The sequence below is a fragment of the Ochlerotatus camptorhynchus genome, unplaced genomic scaffold, assembly GCF_037179485.1.
Source record: "Ochlerotatus camptorhynchus isolate MF236.1 unplaced genomic scaffold, CSIRO-AGI_Acam_v1.1 ptg000085l, whole genome shotgun sequence".
NCBI classification, from domain to species: Eukaryota; Metazoa; Arthropoda; class Insecta; order Diptera; family Culicidae; genus Ochlerotatus; species Ochlerotatus camptorhynchus.
This window is the reverse complement of record NW_027040575.1, coordinates 5,404,993-5,424,490: the sequence shown is the minus strand read 5'-3', so window position 1 is coordinate 5,424,490 and position 19,498 is coordinate 5,404,993. Positions and strand designations below refer to the sequence as shown.

Below are 19,498 nucleotides of genomic sequence, written 5' to 3'. Positions count from 1 at the left end.
AGCAATATCTCAACAATTTGTGACTCTATATCAAATCCAACTATATATGGAAAGGTGAATAAATTTAGAAGTCATTTTTGACAGAAATGTTCCATTTTTTGTTCAAACCCGTTCAAAAAAGAGAGGTAACCGCGGGTTGTGCTTAGTAGGACGGAAATTAGATCAAAAACCCTACATGAAAGTTGCAAAAAACTGCCTTCAGACATAGCGTGCGCCGATGCATTTTCACCCAACACTGACAAAATTACAATTTCTGTTAAATATTCTCATGTTACAACATAACATAACATGAAAAGTATGTAACAGAAATTGTCATTGCCACTTTGTATTGCGGCCTTTTCGTATGTTCAATGCCATTTCACAACAACAGAATAATATTTAGCAAACTTTATTTTTTATTGAAAGCTGTGCTCTTAGTCGTTACTATGTGGTTAACATGAAAGTTATGAAACCTCGTAAAAATATGGGAGCTATATATGGGAGCTTGATGTGACCAGTTTTTGTTTGTACGTTCTTTGGTATTAAAGTTCCTTATTTATATCTCATTTAAATTGATGTTATTAGTGGCATCTAAAGTGCAATCAATACCATAGACAATCCCATCACTTTGCCTGCCTCTGATTGCAGCGCAGAGCGCGTCGGATTCATACCGTACCTCCTTTCACCCGCGGTGCGTCGCTAACACTCATACATTTTTCGAAGCCATTTTCGTTATTATTATTACTTAATTTAATCCTCGTGCTTTCCTTTTCTCTTCTATATTTCTCGTTCCTATACAACGAAGGTCGCTCCAAGGCAAAAGGACGTGTTCCAAACGAGACGGCGTCGGCGGCGGCGGCGGCAGGAAATAAAGACGACGTCATGTGTCGTTATAAGGTATTAGCCTATAGCGGGCCCATTCTACGAGTGAAATTGGGGCGAGTGCGATACACAAACAGATCCTTCTGCTCCGCTTTTCCCATGTGCATCTCTTCCTCAGCAGCCAGGATCCTACGGTAAGGATAGAAGCGCCAGAAGCGCACGCTGCGCCGCCGTCATAGTCGTCAACGCGTTTAGTTAAAGCGGACAAAGGAAGGACCATTCCCATGTTTGAAGCGCTCCTGCTTCCTTCACTTCACTGAAATAAATGCCGATACAATCAATTTCCATTATTATGTGTTTTTCCAACGTCACTCCACCCGTTGTCGTATGTGTAGTTCCATTAAATCACAACCGAGCGGAACTTTGATGTGAACGCGAAGGAAATGGAAAAGCACGGCGCACTCCGAGTAAAAAGAGCAACGTCGCCCTCGTTTCGTAGGTTGGGGATTTCGGGTTGGACTTTTTAGTTTGAAGGTTTGTCCATTTGGAAGATTACAGAACGATGTCAACCCATTCCACGAGGCAATCTTGCTACGTAATCCTTTTACTGGGAGCTTGTTTCTTTAGTGCACGATGATATTTCAGGACGAAGCACACTGTCTCTACCTGAGCGAAGTTGAGTGTGTTTCTTGATAAACAGAAGAAAAAAAAACTGTCAGGGGCGGAAAATGTTGTGATGTCAGTATTTTTTTTTTTAGGAAAATAATATTCATGCGATGGACAAAGAAGCTGGATCAATTAACGGAGCCTTGTTGCTTAACATTTCTTCAATTTCAAATGATAAATACAATACAATACCTATTTCTTTGCAGACTTATGAACTGACTCATAGTTTACGTCTGAAGTACCTACATATATTTCATTATTTCATGCGCTTTATTTTATTTATTTATTTGCTTCATCGAAGTTGAAGTGTAAATGGAACTTGATGGGGAAAACCCTGTCTGCTTTGGCGTAAAACCCATATCATTTAAGGCTAAGAACAAAATAAATGAAATGCATATACACTTTTAACTCAAACCAGCGGTTCTCAAACTATTGTCGATTGCACCCCTTTTTGAGTAATTTAATAAAATCAAACTGGGCATTAAATGAAAAAAAAAAATCTTAATTAAAGTAGGGTAAATTTTAGCACGATGTGGCATTGATATAAAACATAGCAAAATTCAAATAGTTACTTAGAATACGTTTATCATTCATCAGAGTTGGTCTAGTTACGAAACTACAAACCTACTACGCCAAGGACCAGCGTTCAAATCCCATGCTCGGCTGATTTATTTTGCTCGAATTATACGTTTTGCCACTAAAATCTATTTTTTTTCCTTTGGTTTGTTTTTTCCGTCGATCTTGTTTTCCGTGCTGAGCACCAATGCTACCGACGTGCCAGGAAGGCAGCTCCCACACCTGGACCCTACCTATCGACCCATCAACTCATGAACCGGGGACCAACGGCTTTACTTCCCATCCGAAGGAAGGCGTGATCAGAGATGTTATGCCTCAGAACATCCCGGCGGCGCCGACTGGGATTGAATCCAGGCCTGCTGGGGTGAACTAAAATCTATTGGTTTTTATGATGTTTTCTGAAACAGTTGTAAGATCAATATTTAGTTTTGTTAGCTAGCATTTAACTAGCATAAGTCATTGAACAGTATTTTCAACATTGTTATGCTGTGTTGAAATTGACCAAGAAGATGATTTTCTCACAAAAACATGATAGATTCTTAGAATAAGTTTATCATTCATCCAAAATGATCTAGTTAGGATTCCAAGTTTCAGTGTTTGAATTCCATACTTGGTTGTTTTTTTTTTTTAAATTATGTTTGTGCCACTTAAATGTATTGGTTACTTTGATGTTTTCCAAACAATTATGTAAGACCAGTATTTAGTTTTATAAGCTTCAGACACTGCGCTTTTTTGGTTGGATAAATGTATAAAATTAAGTAATTAATAATACTATTGATTATTTACAGAAGTCATTAAACAGTATTTTCAACTTATGCTGTGCTGCTTGGGTGCCAACCATTTACCACATTACCAATATTTGTAATTACATTAAGTATGAATAAGATACATTAATTACGTAATGTGCTCTTTATTGCATTCTATTGCGTTCCCACTATTTGCTCAAGATACTAAGATATCTGCAGTAGGGAAAACAGCCCGAAATTTTGTTTTATATATTTATCAAGGAAATCTTCAGGCCTGAGCTGGTTCGTCTCCGGGAAACAGCCCAAAATGCACCTCGGGGCAATTTTCCATAGCATTCCCGTTTTTAATTCATAAATGTGACAAGCCACAGTGCTAGCTTAGTACTTGAACTAGCATTTCGGCACAACAAATCCCAGAATTAAGAGTGAAATATCTCATCATATCTATCATATTTCAAAACTATTTTAATTTTTTAGAGTCTTGTGAGCCATTTTTTAGAGATTTTTGATTATTCTATATTTAGAAAAAAAATACAGGATTGGAATTTTTCCAACAATATGAAACTCAGAGAAATAGTCAAAATGTGGGATTTTGAAATTTTTTCAAGATCCCTGATTTTTTTTTCAAGATTCTAGATTTGGGAAAATACAGTCCCTGGAAAATTTTGTGATCTTGGAAAAATGTTCAGAGTTCTAATAAGAAGATTTTTTTTAGAATTTTGAAAATTCAAAATTCTGAAAAGAACTCGAGGAAAAATTCAACGGAGCTCTGACAAGAATCCTAAATTAATTCTAGGATTAAGTCCTGACGAACTCTTAGAAGAATTAAAAAGAAGTTGTGGGGAGAACTTCAAGGAGAATTCCTAAGTGATTTTGAACACAAATGTATGCAGAATGTGAGGAGAATAGCAGATAAATTTTAAGGAGCATTTAAAATGAAAAATAAACAGAATTTAAAGGGTTTTCTGATAATATTTTCAAAAGAATACTGAGGAAGATTCACAAAAGAACTTCAAGCTAGATCCGGGAAAAATGCTGACAGAATCGTGTCCTGAGTTAAATAAAAAAAATACTGAAGAATTTAAATTAAATTCTTAAGAAAGTTTCATGAAAATTCAGCACAGAATTCCAAGGTATTCTGAGGATTCCAAAGGATTTCTGAGGAGAGTTTTGCGAAAGGTCAAAAAGATTTAAAGTTTTAGATAATTAAGAACTGAATAAACCATGTTTGCACTGAAGAAACATATGTTTGGTTGTTTAAGCCCAAGCTGTTATTCAAGTTTTAATTTTCATTGGAATATATTAAGGTTTATTGATTCCCTGGTTCTCCCGTCCAATTCCCGGCTTTTCCCCGGTTTTCCAGGCTTCTTTTAAAATTCCCGGTTATTTCCTGGTTTTTACGGTTTCCCGGTTCACTGGCCACCCTGTATATCGCGACATTCTCTCTACTTATTCTCTTTGTCGATGGTTCGGGATCAAATTACTCTCCATATGACGGTTGAAAAATCTAGTTAACCATTTTTTCTACGATAGAAGTAAGCGATCGAGTTTTGCTTTGGATACGGGATAAACAAATACACGTTTTGAACCCGAAGTGCTTCTAGAATCGTATAAATAGAATAATAAAATGATGTTCTAATGTCAATCTCTCCTTATATCGATGGTCCCTCCAATATCGAGAAATTGAAAATTGACTGTATTCTTATCTGACGGTACAAGTGAGCCTTAGTGGATAATAACTGAATATTAGTTTCTTCTATGATTGGTACCATTGGTACCACAAGTATCTGTAGGTATCAAATAGACCTCTATTAGTGGTTCGAAGAACAAAAATTTGAATGAAAAAACGTCGAATGAGAAAAGATCGAACGGTCAAATTGAACAAAAATTTATGCATATTTTATAGTTGTTTTGCTATCCCCATTCGTAGTTAAACTAACACTGCAAGTTTGAATTATTATTTAATTTATTCCTTCTTTTAATCACTGCTGGTTCTTTTATATAATCAAAGATGTATCGATTCTGATGATTAGTCATTTAATTTTAATCGTAACGGTGTCTGAAGGCAAGTATTCTTTCAACTATTTGCCATCTGGTCAAGTGAGCTTCACAACTGAATTTACCACCATCCCATCTTTTGCCTCTCTTTGAGTCATTTGCTGTATTTTGAATTTCAACTTTTTGTCACCTTTTCCAGCTTGGGCCTTTTGTGATTCGACGTTTTGTTCATTTTTCCCGTTTTTGAATCGTTCAACCTTTTGTCCCTCTTTGATTCAATCGACCATTTTTTCCGTCCGAAGTTTTATCCATTCAATCTTTTTTCCATTCAACGTTTTGTCCATTCGACCTGTTGTCCATTCAACCTTTTGTACATTCAACCATTTTTCCATTCATCTTTTTGTTCATTCGACCATGTGTTCTTTAGACCTTTTCTCCATTCAACCTTTTTTCATTCGACATTTTGTCCATTCGACCGTTTCTTCATTCGACCTTTATCCATTCAAAATTTGGTCCATTCGACGTTTTGTCCCCCTTCTCATCAATCGACCTTTTGTCTTCCTTCTCATCATTCGACCTTTTCTCCATTCAACCTTTGTCCATTCAACCTTTTGTCCATCCGACCTTCTGTATATTCGACCTTTTGTCCATTAAACATTTTGTCACTCGAGCTGTTGTCATTCGACCTTTTGTCTTTCGACCTTTTGTCATACAATCGCCTCTTATCTAGTTAGAACTGTGCACCACCGCGCTACGCCCCCACCGCACAGTGGGACAATTCTGAAAAAAAGACGGTCAATACCTTTTTCTCCCTTTTATCGTCGTTTTAAAGACTTGGTGTCTTGGAAGAAGTTTCTCGTAATAATGGTCCGAGTCTTTTGAAATAATTACCTAAATATTTATTAAGCTGGTATGACACTTGCAAAATCTCAAATAAACGGGGTGATATGTTCTACAAAATTTTCAATATTCTCAAAATACACAATTTTGCTCAAGACAACGGTAGTCTATATAGTTTTGTTCGGACTATAAACCGGTTTAAAGGCAAAAAATTACATTTTTTTCAATTTAAATTTCTTTTGAGTTTGCAGGTTTTAGCAGCCCAATTTAACATGTTTTGATCAGTCATGATGTGAAGTATAAACGAACCTGAAATCTCAATCGGGTCTGGTCGGGCAATTAGGTTTTGTCAGTAATTTGTTTCTATGCTTTTGTTAGTAAATCATATTTGTATTTTCATTTTCCAATGTTAAGAGACCAAAAACAATAAAAAAAATTAACAGTTGCCAACATAATATATAGCATTCAAAGTGTTTTTTTTTGTTTGTTACTTCATACGTGAAGTTTACGATTTTCAGAGTTGGTTGGAAATGCTATACTAATAATATTAATGTGAAGCTTTAGTGTGATAATTTATTAACTAGAGTAAGTTCTGAAGAGGATAGGTTGATAGTTCCGTTAGAGTACGGCAGTCTGAAAATTGAATAGAAGCTGAAATGAACGAAGGGCCATCAATGCGACAAGTAAGTCAAACGCACACTTCTTTGCCTAACCCACCACATTTGTGGGGAGACTCGAAGTATCTCTTCGAATCTACAGGCATGTTACATGTAAATTATATTACCCCGAATTGATAGATTGATCTTGGAAATTATGCTAACATTTGCATAATATCACTGAAATTTTATTCGTAGATTTTCACATCCTTGAACTTCAGATTTTTCATTTTAAATTTGAAAGATCTCAGATTAAAAAATCATGGCTCGTGGACTTGGATACTTTATTAGGATTCTGACACCACCCAAGGTTTTATTATGGTCTTCAAGTGCATTCTAAGCCTAATAAACCTCTTCAAACACATTTTAAACCAACATTGTTACTTGAGCATGTAGCATTGAGCATAGGTATAGATTAAATCTAGGGATAATTCTAGAGGAACTCTTGGTAGAATACCAATGGAAGTTATCTAGAAATTTTTGCACATTTTTAGGAGAATCCCATGAAACTTGAAAGGAGACGTAAAAGTGAGTATTAAGGTAGTTCTGAAGAGACTATGAGGATTAATATTGTAATTCTAGGAAACTCTAAAGCAAATCAAAAGGTATTACAGGAAGCACTCTAAGGTACTTCGATGTCAAATCTTCTTTTTTTTGTTTTTAATTATTATATATGATATTTTTAGCCGTAGGCTCAATAACCTCAGGTTCCTTCACAGTGAGCTAACCCTACAGCAAACTTGTTATTGTTATTGAAACTACACATACGGATGAGAATATCTTAAATGTTGAACAATCATTCAATCAAAGAAAAATCTAACTAATTCTTAAAATAGCCCGCAAATTGTTTTGAGAATTTCATGCTAGTTCGAGGGTAATCTGAAAAGAGAATAATGGCACCGGTGGTGTAGTGGTAAGCGTGATTGCATCTTACCCAAGCAGGCCTGGGTTCAATCCCACTCGGCGCCACCGGGATGTTCTGCGGCATAACATCTTTGATCACGCCTTCCTTCGGAAGGGAAGTAAAACCGTTGGTCCCTGGAGTTGATGGGTGGATATGTAGGGTCCAGGTGTGGGAGCTGCCTCCCTGGTAAGAGAATTTATAAGAATTTTGAAGAAATATAAGAAGTTTCCGGGAGTATTTGGCAAGAAGAATTGAGTATATTTCCAAAGAAACTATGAGCAGTGCTCCAAGATAATCTGAAGAAATTTCCAAGGAAATACTAAGAACAATTCCTCTAAAGGTAATTTTAAGAAGAAGAATTGCCTGAAGTAAAAGCCTAGAAAATTTTAGGAGAATGCATTTCTCAATTCTTAATGGCATACCAAGAAATTTCAAAGAAAAAGGTTGTTTGCTTGTCTTTATTTAGGACACTTTCAGCCCTAGGCTAGTTCTTCTCCGAAATATCCAAGGAATATTCCAAGCGAATTCTAAAGAAAAATATGGGGTGAAATTAACAGTCATAATTCCAAACATTCAAAATGAGTGTGGATTCTGCGAACAATCTTGATTCTTGACAACGGGACAAGCATGCTGTGTCACAATATCGACCTACATTTTGTAGGTTCAGTATTATGACAGTTAAACAAATTCTTACGAGAATTATTTAGAATGTAACAATAAAGCTAGAGATAATTTCATGAATTTTCTGGAAGGAGTTCTCAAATAAACATCAAGCTCCGGGATTTAAAAAAACTTTTTGTTTGATAGTTGATTATGGAGCTGTTTTCAGATAACTGTAACAGTAAGGATGTAACTTTATTATCTTATGATTAATTGAGCTGAAATCTTCTCCAAATAACTAGAAATATGGATCAGTTCTACGCTTACCGAACACCAAATATTATGAAGCACCTGCCGGATAGTAAGATAGTAAGGAAAATAATTATGTAAAATAGTACGACTTTCTGATTTGAAAACATTTGTGCTACATATATTTTAAGCCGGCGCCGGTGGTGTAGTGGTAAGCGTGACTGCTTTCTCATCGCAATGGGTCTGGCTTCAATCCCAGCCGAGGTCGGTGGGATTTTTCAGAGGCATAAAAATCTCTGGTCACATCTTCCTTCCACGAAGGGAAGTAAAGCCGTTGGTTCCGGCCCATGTGTGTTTGAATGGGTGCGATATACTACGCAGGTGTGGAACCTGCCTTCCTGCAAATTTGATTGCCGTCAATCGATGGCAATTGATGTCCGTCGGTGATTGGTACTAGATTGCGGAACAAGGCCGACGTTAAAAAAGGAATGAATGACATATATTTTAAACATTTTCAACTAGTTGTTACTATTTTGAAAATGTTCGAGGGAGGGTGAGGGTTAATAATGAATAATGTTAAATTTGAAAAACCTAAATAGAGTTGAAATATAAATTATAAAAGCTGCTATTATTTCGAACAACTCTTCCTAGTAGCTCACTTTCCGGCAGGTGCTTCAAAATAGTTGATATTTGATAAGCGTTGAATTGAACATATTTGTAGCTCTGTGGTGAATATTTCAGCTCAATTGGTCATAAGAAAGTAAAATTACATTATTTCCATATCGAACAGCAATGCATACAAAATCTGGGCTTACGACAAGTTTGAAAGAGAGTAGGACTAGAAATCCGGAATGTATTTTTTTTTAAATTATTCTAGGCCTTGAAAAAGATTTGAATACTTGGAAAATTGAATACGCTCAGTCAGACCTAGTTCACTACGGTGAATAGATTTAGCACGCCCACTGTTTTTTAACCAAGAAAATGCATTCATCAAGTGATTTATATTGTGCGTGTTCTAGACCATGAAGAATTGCCAAGGATAAAATATTCAGGATGATTCATAGAACAGAAAATTTAATATATTCATAATGCGAATGAGCCATAAATTAAAAATTTATCTAATTATATTCAGTACTGTACAAAAAGTAGTTTTACCAATTTTTTACAGTAGGAAATGCACACTTTCAGTAATTTACATGAAAATACTGAAAAATGTTATTAATAAATCATTCAGCAACATTTTAGATAGGCTCAGTAAAACTTAATGAACGCACTGTAAAATCACCGAACCATTTACAAAATGGGTTCCATATTAGCTAAACATTATTATATGATGATTTAATATGTACAAACCATTCTATCATTATTCAAAACTTCGGAACGGCTTGGAGAACCTAGTTAGAAGTTCAATATTTAAGTTATAAGTCACTAGTGCCAGTGAATTGTTTTGTTTGATAGTTATTATTCAAATTATTGTGGAGATGTCCAAATTAAATAATATTATCATGAAAGAAGGCCGAAGATGAATTGTATATTTTGTAATAATTTTGTTAAAATTCGAGATCTCAGAACCTTTTTACAGTAGAATGGAAAAACTGTCGTGCGATTAGTATTGAAGCATATGAAGTTCTCCACGCCGATGCACGCCGTCACCGCCGCCGCTGAAAGTTGCGCACGACGTGACATCACCAACGCCGGCAAAATACACGTCGGGGCATTGGTCTATGTCCAGTAACTTCTGTTCCTACCTCTACGCAGTCCCGTTTGGGGAACGGTCGGGTAACCAACCTCAGATTGACCTTGCTATTAAGCAGAAGGGAAGAGGGCATTTAAGATCCTGAGAAGAGAATGAAAACAAAATGAAAACTAATTTTGATCTTTTGATATAAGCGTTCGTGATAACATATTTTACCTACCGTATGTTCAAGTTAACAGTAATCATAACAAAAATGAGATCTAAATGATTTATGAAGGGTATAAAAAGATAAAAAATCATGTTTTCCTGATAACAAATTCATGCATAAGTTTTTTTTTTGGTGGGCGTTGGCCAGATCTGGATTTTTTAGATATAATCCTTAATAGGACCTAGATTATTTAATACTCTAGTAACCTCAAGTCACGTGCTATGTCACAATGTTTCATTGTGATTAATCAACACTCAAAGGGGTAAAATATAAAATTTGGGGTGAATTTGAAAGAAAGTGAACTTGGAGTGTAGAGCGCACTGCCCAGTGGACGATTCTGAAGCCTGGCCAAGTGAGTGGGGTATGGGTTTATTTGATTGAACGTCATTTCCAATATATATATTTATACAAACCATTGGCATTTGGTATTTGAGATCATGCAAAGATAGGATGCAGAAGGCCCGCTTAGGGAGAGCGTAATCCATGTTATGGTTTCCATTAATAATGTAAATTCAGATAGGCTAGAAATGACAGGTTTATAGTGAGATAATCTACCATATAGTGCTCATTCACTGATCAAAATCAGATTCACATCGTCAGACCCTGCCAAAGAATAAGGGGATTGACGATGATTTGTCAGGTTTTATTTTGCATTTGCATATAATTGTTATTTTAAGTAAACATGTAAAAAAATAAAATAAATCATCAAACTGGATTCGAACCAAGAACCTTACGATCACTAAACCCATACTTTGACCACTAGACTATCAATACTTGTATCAGAAGGAAGGCAAAAGGCGTATAAGAGATACCTATGTAGTGCAGTGAACACGATTTTTCAGGTAACGCTTGAAGCGGTCATGATTCCGCTGCATTATGAAATCATGAATTTCCATAACGAAATCATGAATCATTGTTATGATTTCAAGGGTTGGCAAGTTTTTTGATTTCATGATTTTTTGTTCATGATACTGGAATCGGATTTTTTCCCGTGTAATCCTAAGAGGGACCTAGATTATTTAATAGCCTTGTAACCTCAAGTCCGCGTTCGGTCAAAATTTGTATTGTGATTAATCAACACTCAATGGGTAAAGTATGAAATTTGAGATGAATGTGAAACCAAGGGAGTGTGGAGTGCACTGCCCACCGGTTGATGCTGAAGTCTGGCCAAGTAAGTGGGTTAGGGTCTAATGATTTCTGAATGAACAATAAAGTGCAGGTGGATATTTTATTTTATACTACAAAATCATGTAAATTTAGGTGCTCTGAGAGTGACATATACGAGCGTCAATTTTGACATAAATTTGAGTTATAATAGACGCGAAATATAGCCCAATCAAACGTACTTTTCGTCGAGCACTTAATATTACATGACATGTTTGTTTACGTCACATCTTTTATGTCAAAGACGGATTCCGCCACGTGTAAGTTTAGTTATTTCTAAGTGTGTATCTATATTATAATCTTTGAATCAGTTTTAGGGTTTTGGATTAACAGAGGCAGAGCGCGGAGGGACCGCTTGGGAAAACATAATGTTCATGCTTGAAGGGTTCAGAGCGGCTGAGCTATTCGGTTGTAGTTTGACCTTCCTTTCAAACCCAATTTGGCTCTAGAACAATTTTAAACTTGTTCTGCATTATTCACATGTTGAAATTATTGAAAAGAGCTCGATATAAAGTAAAAGATACATTTAAATAGAAATACAAAAATCTTACCGAATAGTTTAGCTGTTCGGTATTTCGGTACAGTTTGTTGAGATCGGGTATAGTTTTTGAGTATTTTGTTTGTGGATTCCCATTTTGAAATAACTCAGATTAGCACAGAGTAATAGTTTTATTGCTAGGGAACTTTCTTTTTGGATCGTCTTTTCTTCATACAATTCTCATTATTCATACTATATTAATCATGATCAGTCTTAGAAAATTTTATATGTTTGAGCCCAGTTCGAGATTAGTTTGTTATTAATTTCTTTTGAATTGCACTAGCGAGAACGAGACTTGGTAACCAATATGGGTTCTCTTTTTCACCCATAAAAGTTTGGGGGGAGGGGAAAAGTGATGCGATCTGAGAGCGAAATAAACGCAATTAAAATAGGGAACACAACACCATGACCTAAACGGCTAACCTACGCATGCGGCTCACACTAAACTTGTTCTATTTCTTTCTTCCTCTCATGTACCAATATTACCTGCCTGATTCCAAATGGGAACACGGCCAGATGCTCAATAGAAAGGAAAAAAGCGAGAAAGCGTGAACAAGAAAAGAAGAGAAGAGAGAAGCAATCAGAAAGGATCACGTTGGTTGGAGACAGCCAATTTATATTGGACGGAAATGGTAAGTAGGATAAGAATTGTGAAAGGTGTGTGCTTGCATCAGAACCTCATTTCCTTCAATTACTGCTCCATCGCAGCACACACCTAACATTGATCACTAACCTTCATATAGTTTCAGCATTATCGACAATATAATCAAAAAGTGAGTTGTAAAGTATAATTACCATGCATAGAGATAAGTTAATGTACCAGAACCTGGACGGACACGAGCCTAGCCAGGGAAGGACCCGGATACGACCACCCATGTGTGTCTAGAGTATCGCATGAGCTGACGAGTGCAACAGGAAGGACAGTAGTGGTGGTAAGCTCCAACCGGTATTATCCTCGGATTAAATCCCGATCAAGAATGTCCGGCTGGTTTGATGTCGACATCAGAGTTAATCAACATAATTCTGAGCAAACATTTTTCAGATCATACAAACAGGGACGGTATTAAAAGTTAATCCGAGTTGGAGCTTACCGCCATAGGTGTATAGACTAGGGGGTTAGTCCCTAGATAAGCCAACTTAGCGGTTAGCACAGCCTATACACTGAACAATTACAATTACAATTAGAAATTCATGTATGCGTTTTGATATTAGTAATTTCATTAATAATAAGCAAAATAAACAATCAATTTGTTATTATAACTATGGTAGGAAAACAAAAAAAAAAGCAAATTTACTTATTATTTTAATATCATGATATCAAATTTAGTAATCTGAATATTTTGAAATCTATATCAAATCAAGCTTCAAAATCAAAAAATTAATTATCAATAAGTTTTCATCTATTCAAAATAAAACCAAACCTATTTTTCAATCAGTTTTACCGATATCAATCAGTTCTGTCGATATCTATCAGTTGTATCGATTTCTAACAGTTATTTCGATTCGTAGATTCAATTCGCAGGTAGATTAATATCAATAAATTTTGTAAAATATAACTGTAAAAATCATAATTGTCTCTGTGATGTTCATATAGAAAACAGCAAGCATCCTGATTGACTCATAAGAAAAAAATAAAAATAAATTAGATTTCAGTGATAAATGTGGATGCTCAATTTATAAAACATCAAATTTTGCTTAAAATTACATTTTTTAGAGATATAAAAATAATATCAAAATATTAATTCAACCGAAATTAAAAAATAGCTTATCAGAATATGTTATCAACATGATTTCAAAAAAAAATAATTTGATATAATTTTGAAAGTATTTTTATATCAACCTTTGCTCGGGATGTTACTATAGGCCGCTTAGATTGATATGTGTTCACGTTTTTATGCTGGCTAAGAAAAGATGGCGACGTGTTAGACCCTTGCTTTTGAAACAATAGCCTTTGCTAGTTTTAGTATTATAAGGAGATGAAACCAATTAGTCAACGCACATCAAAATCCTAATTTTCAATGCATATATGGAATCTTCGATTTTATACACCAAGCTGCTGGTCATCATCAACCGATGGCTGGGGTAGATATATAATTCGGTCTTAGTAGATCTTGAATGCTGAGCTCCATCGTCTATGTCACCAGAAACCAAAATTAACAGAAATTCCAGAACGGAAGTGGAGATGAGGGCAAGAACGATATCTATAAGCAATTAGGGTAGATTCGATTAATTTTGGAGACAGCCCCGGTAATCATTCAGAACAGGACTTTTGGTCTGATTTATGGATTGTTTTGTACATTGGTCAATATGATAGGGCTAAACTGATTTAAATAAACCATCGTACGGTTAAAACTAACAAACACAATCTCGAACCTCTGTAAAAAAAAAACGTTTTCTGCAAACTAACGATTTTCACCAACATATCTTTTAATTTTTAGGGCAATTTATGTATTCAAGCAAAGATTTCCAATAATGATTTATATTCACTTCACTGATGATCTTCCGTCTTAACCCATCTTCCGCACAGAAACGTGATTCCAAACTTCTCCATATCGGATAATTTCCTTGTGGACCAGAAAGAAAACAGAAAACGATCCGAAACAACAAACTGGAAATTTATTCTTGCCTCAATCCATCCGGTGGTGTCACGGACCGAGGGGGAGAGAAAATCGAGCAACTTTTACAACGTGCATACATAAATCGAATACATCAGTTTTCCATGCTCAAAGGTAATCGAGTGGAAAAGTGATATAAATTTCCCGCCTTATTCCCCGAAACCTCTTTTCCACACTTCTTTTTTTATTCGCTCCATTCCGCAGACCAATTTTCCACTTATTTTGTTTTTCTCATTTCACACACCCCGCTTTGCTCACATCACATCGCATCGGATCGAAGAGAAAACAAGTTCACTCGACTAGTAGCCAATTTCGTTCGATTGTTTCATACTGCAGCTTCCCCCTCCCTTGGCTTTGGTTTGATTCTAGCGGCAAAGCGGGAAGGTGTGTTCACTTGTATCTGCTCTTTTTGCATCGAATACTTCACGTGCCGTTCAGCGATGATGTTTTAATTTGCGAATTAAAAAAGCATCACACTTAATTTGTTTATCGAAATAAAATTTAATTGAATTCAGACCGTATCACACGCCGGGTGGTCTTAATTTGCGAGTTGCATTCCAAGTGGGAGAGAAGGAAAAAAATGTAGGCACCATGATGAGAGATGCGGTCTTTCCATGTCTGTAAAGCAGAGTACATCGCTCGATTGTTCGGTGGGTTCGATTCCCGGTTCGGTCAAGAATCTTTTGAGGTTGAAAATGTTTCTCCAACTTCCATTGACTTGCTTCACAACATTCAAAGTCATGTAACGATGGTTACTGAAATCGTTGCACCCACTGAGGAAGCGCAACGCATAACCTGAGCTCTGTGGACATCAGAACAAAAACCATTCGCAAACATTTATATTTCAGAAGATGTGTAAGTAATTTTCGATCAACTGTGTTGCAGAAATAGCAGTATGAGTCAGAACTATACTTAATCCACCAGATTAAATAACTTTCCCGCAGGAAACAGACCAAGCATAATCGATAAGACGTTTCATCGAAATCTACTACACAACTCTTCACACTACCTTGATAAATTGTTTGAAAGAAATCATCCCCAGCAAGCTCCAACAGAATAAAACAATATTGAACACCAACCACCAACCAACCCACTGATCAAGGTATCCTTTTTTACGCCATACCTTGCATATCCTACGTCGTCCTGCATCGTACCGCCTGAATGCCTTGCACCACCGTTTTATTTTCCCTCCTATTTTACTGGCATTCATTAAAATCCGTTAAATTAAATTACTTTTATATTACGATATTGAAACGTGCACTTACCCAATTGATTATACGAGCTCGGTGCGCCTCAGTGCTGCCGCTGCCTGATATTTTTTGCTCTCTTTCTGTTCCACACTCGCAAACTGAGACCTGCTCGTTAAGTCCTCTCACTTCCACTGTATTTTTTTCTCTCCGGTTTCGCTACTTTTTTCGCTTTTTTCCCCAGGAATTTAATGGAGTTCTGTTACACTGAGCAGGACTGGTGCTGGCACTCTGCCTCTTTTGGAGCTTGATCTTTCTCCCCTTCTCACACTCTTCGCACTCTCTTTCTCTGCCTACCGTTGTTCACTCTCCGGGTGGAAAATATCCTTATAACGTTTCACCGGTAGTTGGGAAAACCGAACGAGCGTCTGTGGACAAAAAAGGTGCTGACGATAACGGCACCCGTGAAAAGGGAGGAAGAGTAGAAGCCGGCGTGCGCGATGTTTTTCCACCCAAGCTTCGTCAACTGTTCACCCGCCTATTGGTGATGGGTGCTGCTGGCAGAGGAAGGAAGGTGATTTCACTTCTCGCTAGACTTGCAGCTTGGTTTAGCGGCAGCGAACGAGGCGCGTGTCTCCTGTGAGAGCAGCAAGCAAGCTTCCAACTGCCGTCGTCTGTTGATGCCGACGCTGACTGTCAGGCCAGAAGGAACTACGCCGCGTGGTATGTGATGTTATTACTCCGCTTATAAAGAGAGGTGTGTAAAGTGATTTTATTTGATTGTATGGGAAATGTTTTGATATTTTTTATCCTATTCTGTTCCGAGCTTGAATGCTGCTTAGCACTAAAGGTATGAGTATGAAAACACTTTCCATTGGCCTGTACGCAAAGTTGCTGTGTACGTTTTCTATTATTCCTTCCGGAAATGTTGAGAAGAGCACGCGTTCCAAAAGTATGAGCAGGGAACGAGATGAATTTTCTGGTACTGTTCACCTTATTTTACACACCGTAAAGCGTTTTCTATACTTTCATTCACTTTTTGTCTGCTTTCAGGCTTGTATATTTTTTATTCTGCTTTTGTGAGATGCACGCGTCACTTGTGCTTATCAATCCGTATGTTGGAAGTACAAGAACAACATAGATGTTGCTATTTAGTTTGTTGTACATTTAGTCCAACTAATCGGACTTATCCAGGAATTTACTTGTGGTTTCCGAGTATCACACTTTAATTTAGCACCTGTAAAAAAGGAAGAAAAAGAAAAGTAATAACTCTTGATATGTAAAATTATATTCTGAACAATAAAAGTAAATGTAGTAGCGTTTGCATAAATGTTGTCTATAATAAAGTAGTGCTCCCCTTTAGGCAACAAACGTTTCCGTTTTTATTCACATAGAAAATAAACTCTGGAATCTGGATAATGGAATCTATAACAAAAGATCGAAAGGACAGATGACGATAAAGTCGAAACACAAAATGACGATTGGACAGAATCTCATGAGGCCGTTTGGGACAAAAGGTCAGAAGGAGAAGAGAAGAAGGAATTATATAGTTTTCTATAATGATTACATTCATTTATAAAGTAATATCAAAGTTCTACATTGATGCAAAGTCATATGAGAAACAAATTTAGGGCTGCTCATAAACTAAATATGTAGACTGTTTTGGTGAAGTTTTAAACAAAAGTGTAGACAATCGATGATATCCGTATATGGATGATTAAACTGGAATATGAACGATTGAACGAATGGACGTTTGGCACAAAGACGTTTAGCCGAATGGACGTACAGTCCAAAAAACATTTGAAACACAGCAATTAAACACAAATTAGTTTGATGCATATCGTCAGTAAAATCGAAGACAACATGTCAACAAGACTGACACTATGAGATAGACACTATGGCGTCATCTGTTGGTCAATAACATTTGATAGCATAGATTCCAACCTCAGGTTTGTGTATTTGCTCATTAGAAGGGATCCGTCCACGGCAGTTTACGTAGCGCATATCTCAAGAACCGTCGCTGAACAGACTCAACTCTTTCGATACCGTTGTTGTAGTGAGGAGTCCAGACAACCGAGCAGTATTCTAATATGGAGCGAGACAATGAGCAGTACAACGATTTGAAGCAGTAGATATCCGTGAAGTCTTTGGCAATCCTAAAGAAAAACTGTAGAATTCTGGAAGCTTTGTCGACGGCATACGAGATGTGCTGCTTGAAAGAGAGTTATGTACCCAGAATCACACCTAGGCCCTTAATTTGGCTGACACGCTTAATTTAAATGTCAAACAAAACATACTTGAACATAAAAGTCTATTTCTTGCGCGACAAAGAGATAACCGATTATTTGGACGGGTCCATATAATTGAGAATACACCAATCACCAAAAGCATTCAACTGACGTTGAAGGAAGCAACATTGAGTTAATTCGAAGGAAGAGTGTAGGGTCATCTGAGTAAGTTAATTGTGGTCCCTCAATTACTAGATTCGCGTCGTTGAAGTAAATCAGGAAAATTAGTCCTAGGTGACTACCCTGGGGTATGCCGGACGTGGCAGCGAACATACGGAACTAGTGATCACCAATGACAACAGTAAATTAGCGATCAGCCTGTCCAGTTTTGCGATAGATATGCGGTGATTCAATTTATCGAAGACTGCAGGTAAGTCAGTAAATATAAATGACATCCATCTGAGCACGATCCAGCATACTGTTAGCGATGTAGGAAGTAAGGCACGGCAAGTTAGTGGCAGTGGAGCGACCAGTCATGAAACCATGCTGGTCGATACTAATATACGGCTTACAGTGAGCGAGTAACGGTTCCATAACAACGAGTTCGAACAATTTAGCAACAGCGCTAAGCGATGTGATGCCACGGTAGTTGCCAACGTCCTGTTTGTTGCTCTTCTTGTATACTGAAAACATGTGCGCTAGGACAGGAACAGGATAGGAAAACGCTGACGCCAACGGACCGTTGAAAAACGTGCAACAGTGGAGACAACAAACTGTCCAAGTGCGTTTTGAGAAAAACCGATGGAACTCCGTCAGAACCCGGATTGTACGACGAATTGAGTTTCAAGGAAGCCGGAAAACATCTCGGGACTTATGTCCATTCTGCTCATGGCGTCACTCAATCTCTTGTCCGTGAAGACACTAGCAAATTTTTCAGAGAACAGCTGACAAATATCTTGCGTTGATCAGGCCACGTTACCATTATGTATCATAGACGACGGAAGACCAGCTTCATGACGTTGTTCGTTGACAAACTTCCAAAACTGCTTGGGGCGTGACTTAAGCTTTCTCTGCAATCCACGTCGATACTGAAGACAGCACCGTTTCGCAACTCGTTTGTATTCGTGATTGATCCTGACATAGTGACGTTGAAGGAATAGTGATGCTTGGTGAGTTTCCTAAGAGCTGCTCTCTTTCTGGATTTCAGTCGACAAAATTCACTCGTATGCCATGGTGGATGGGTCGTATGATGATGAATCTTTTTGGAACGTGTCTGTCAATGACATATGCCAAGACATTGGAAATAGTTTGAGCGGTGGACTCAATGTCAACGGTGTCCAATGACTACAACAACTACCATGGTCGGCGTTGCGAAAATCGTAGGAAAAGGTGGCAGGTGAAGTATTAAAATCATGCATCAGGTTAGTACTTAACGTCACCAGTAGCGGCGGGTAGTGCCGATTCAGTCTCACCAGAGAAGTGGGCGCCTCGCATAAGAAAGGAGCTATGTCCTGAAAGGTTACAAAACAAAGATCCAAACTGCGGTTGTTCTGACATAGATGACAGAGTGATCCATATCAGGATAGAGGAAGCAGTTACGAAATTTTTTTCCATGAAATCCCAGGGAGATTGAAGGCACCAAACACAATAACTTCATCGGTTGCTTTAGTGGTATCCAGAACAGAGAAAACCGATTGACAATTGGGTTTCGATGAGGTCACGCTCGCGTATACGGTCGGGTACGATCGCCCTGTTTGATTGACGTTCACACATGCTCTAAGCCAGTCTTCTTGATATGATGTCTTTGGTAAAATTGTAAATGTAAA

At 37.3% G+C, this 19,498-nt stretch overlaps 1 protein-coding gene across 2 annotated transcripts in view; it reads right to left on the bottom strand.

The window, feature by feature from the left end:
* The window catches only part of LOC135698388 (LIM/homeobox protein Lhx8-like), a 295,919-nt gene that overhangs the window by 268,612 nt on the left and 7,809 nt on the right, over window positions 1-19,498 (bottom strand). For both annotated transcript variants that reach the window (XM_065218352.1, XM_065218353.1), the window contains exon 2: window positions 15,523-16,681. The gene's annotated coding sequence lies outside the window, so the exon portion shown is untranslated. The remainder of the gene's footprint in view (window positions 1-15,522; window positions 16,682-19,498) is intronic.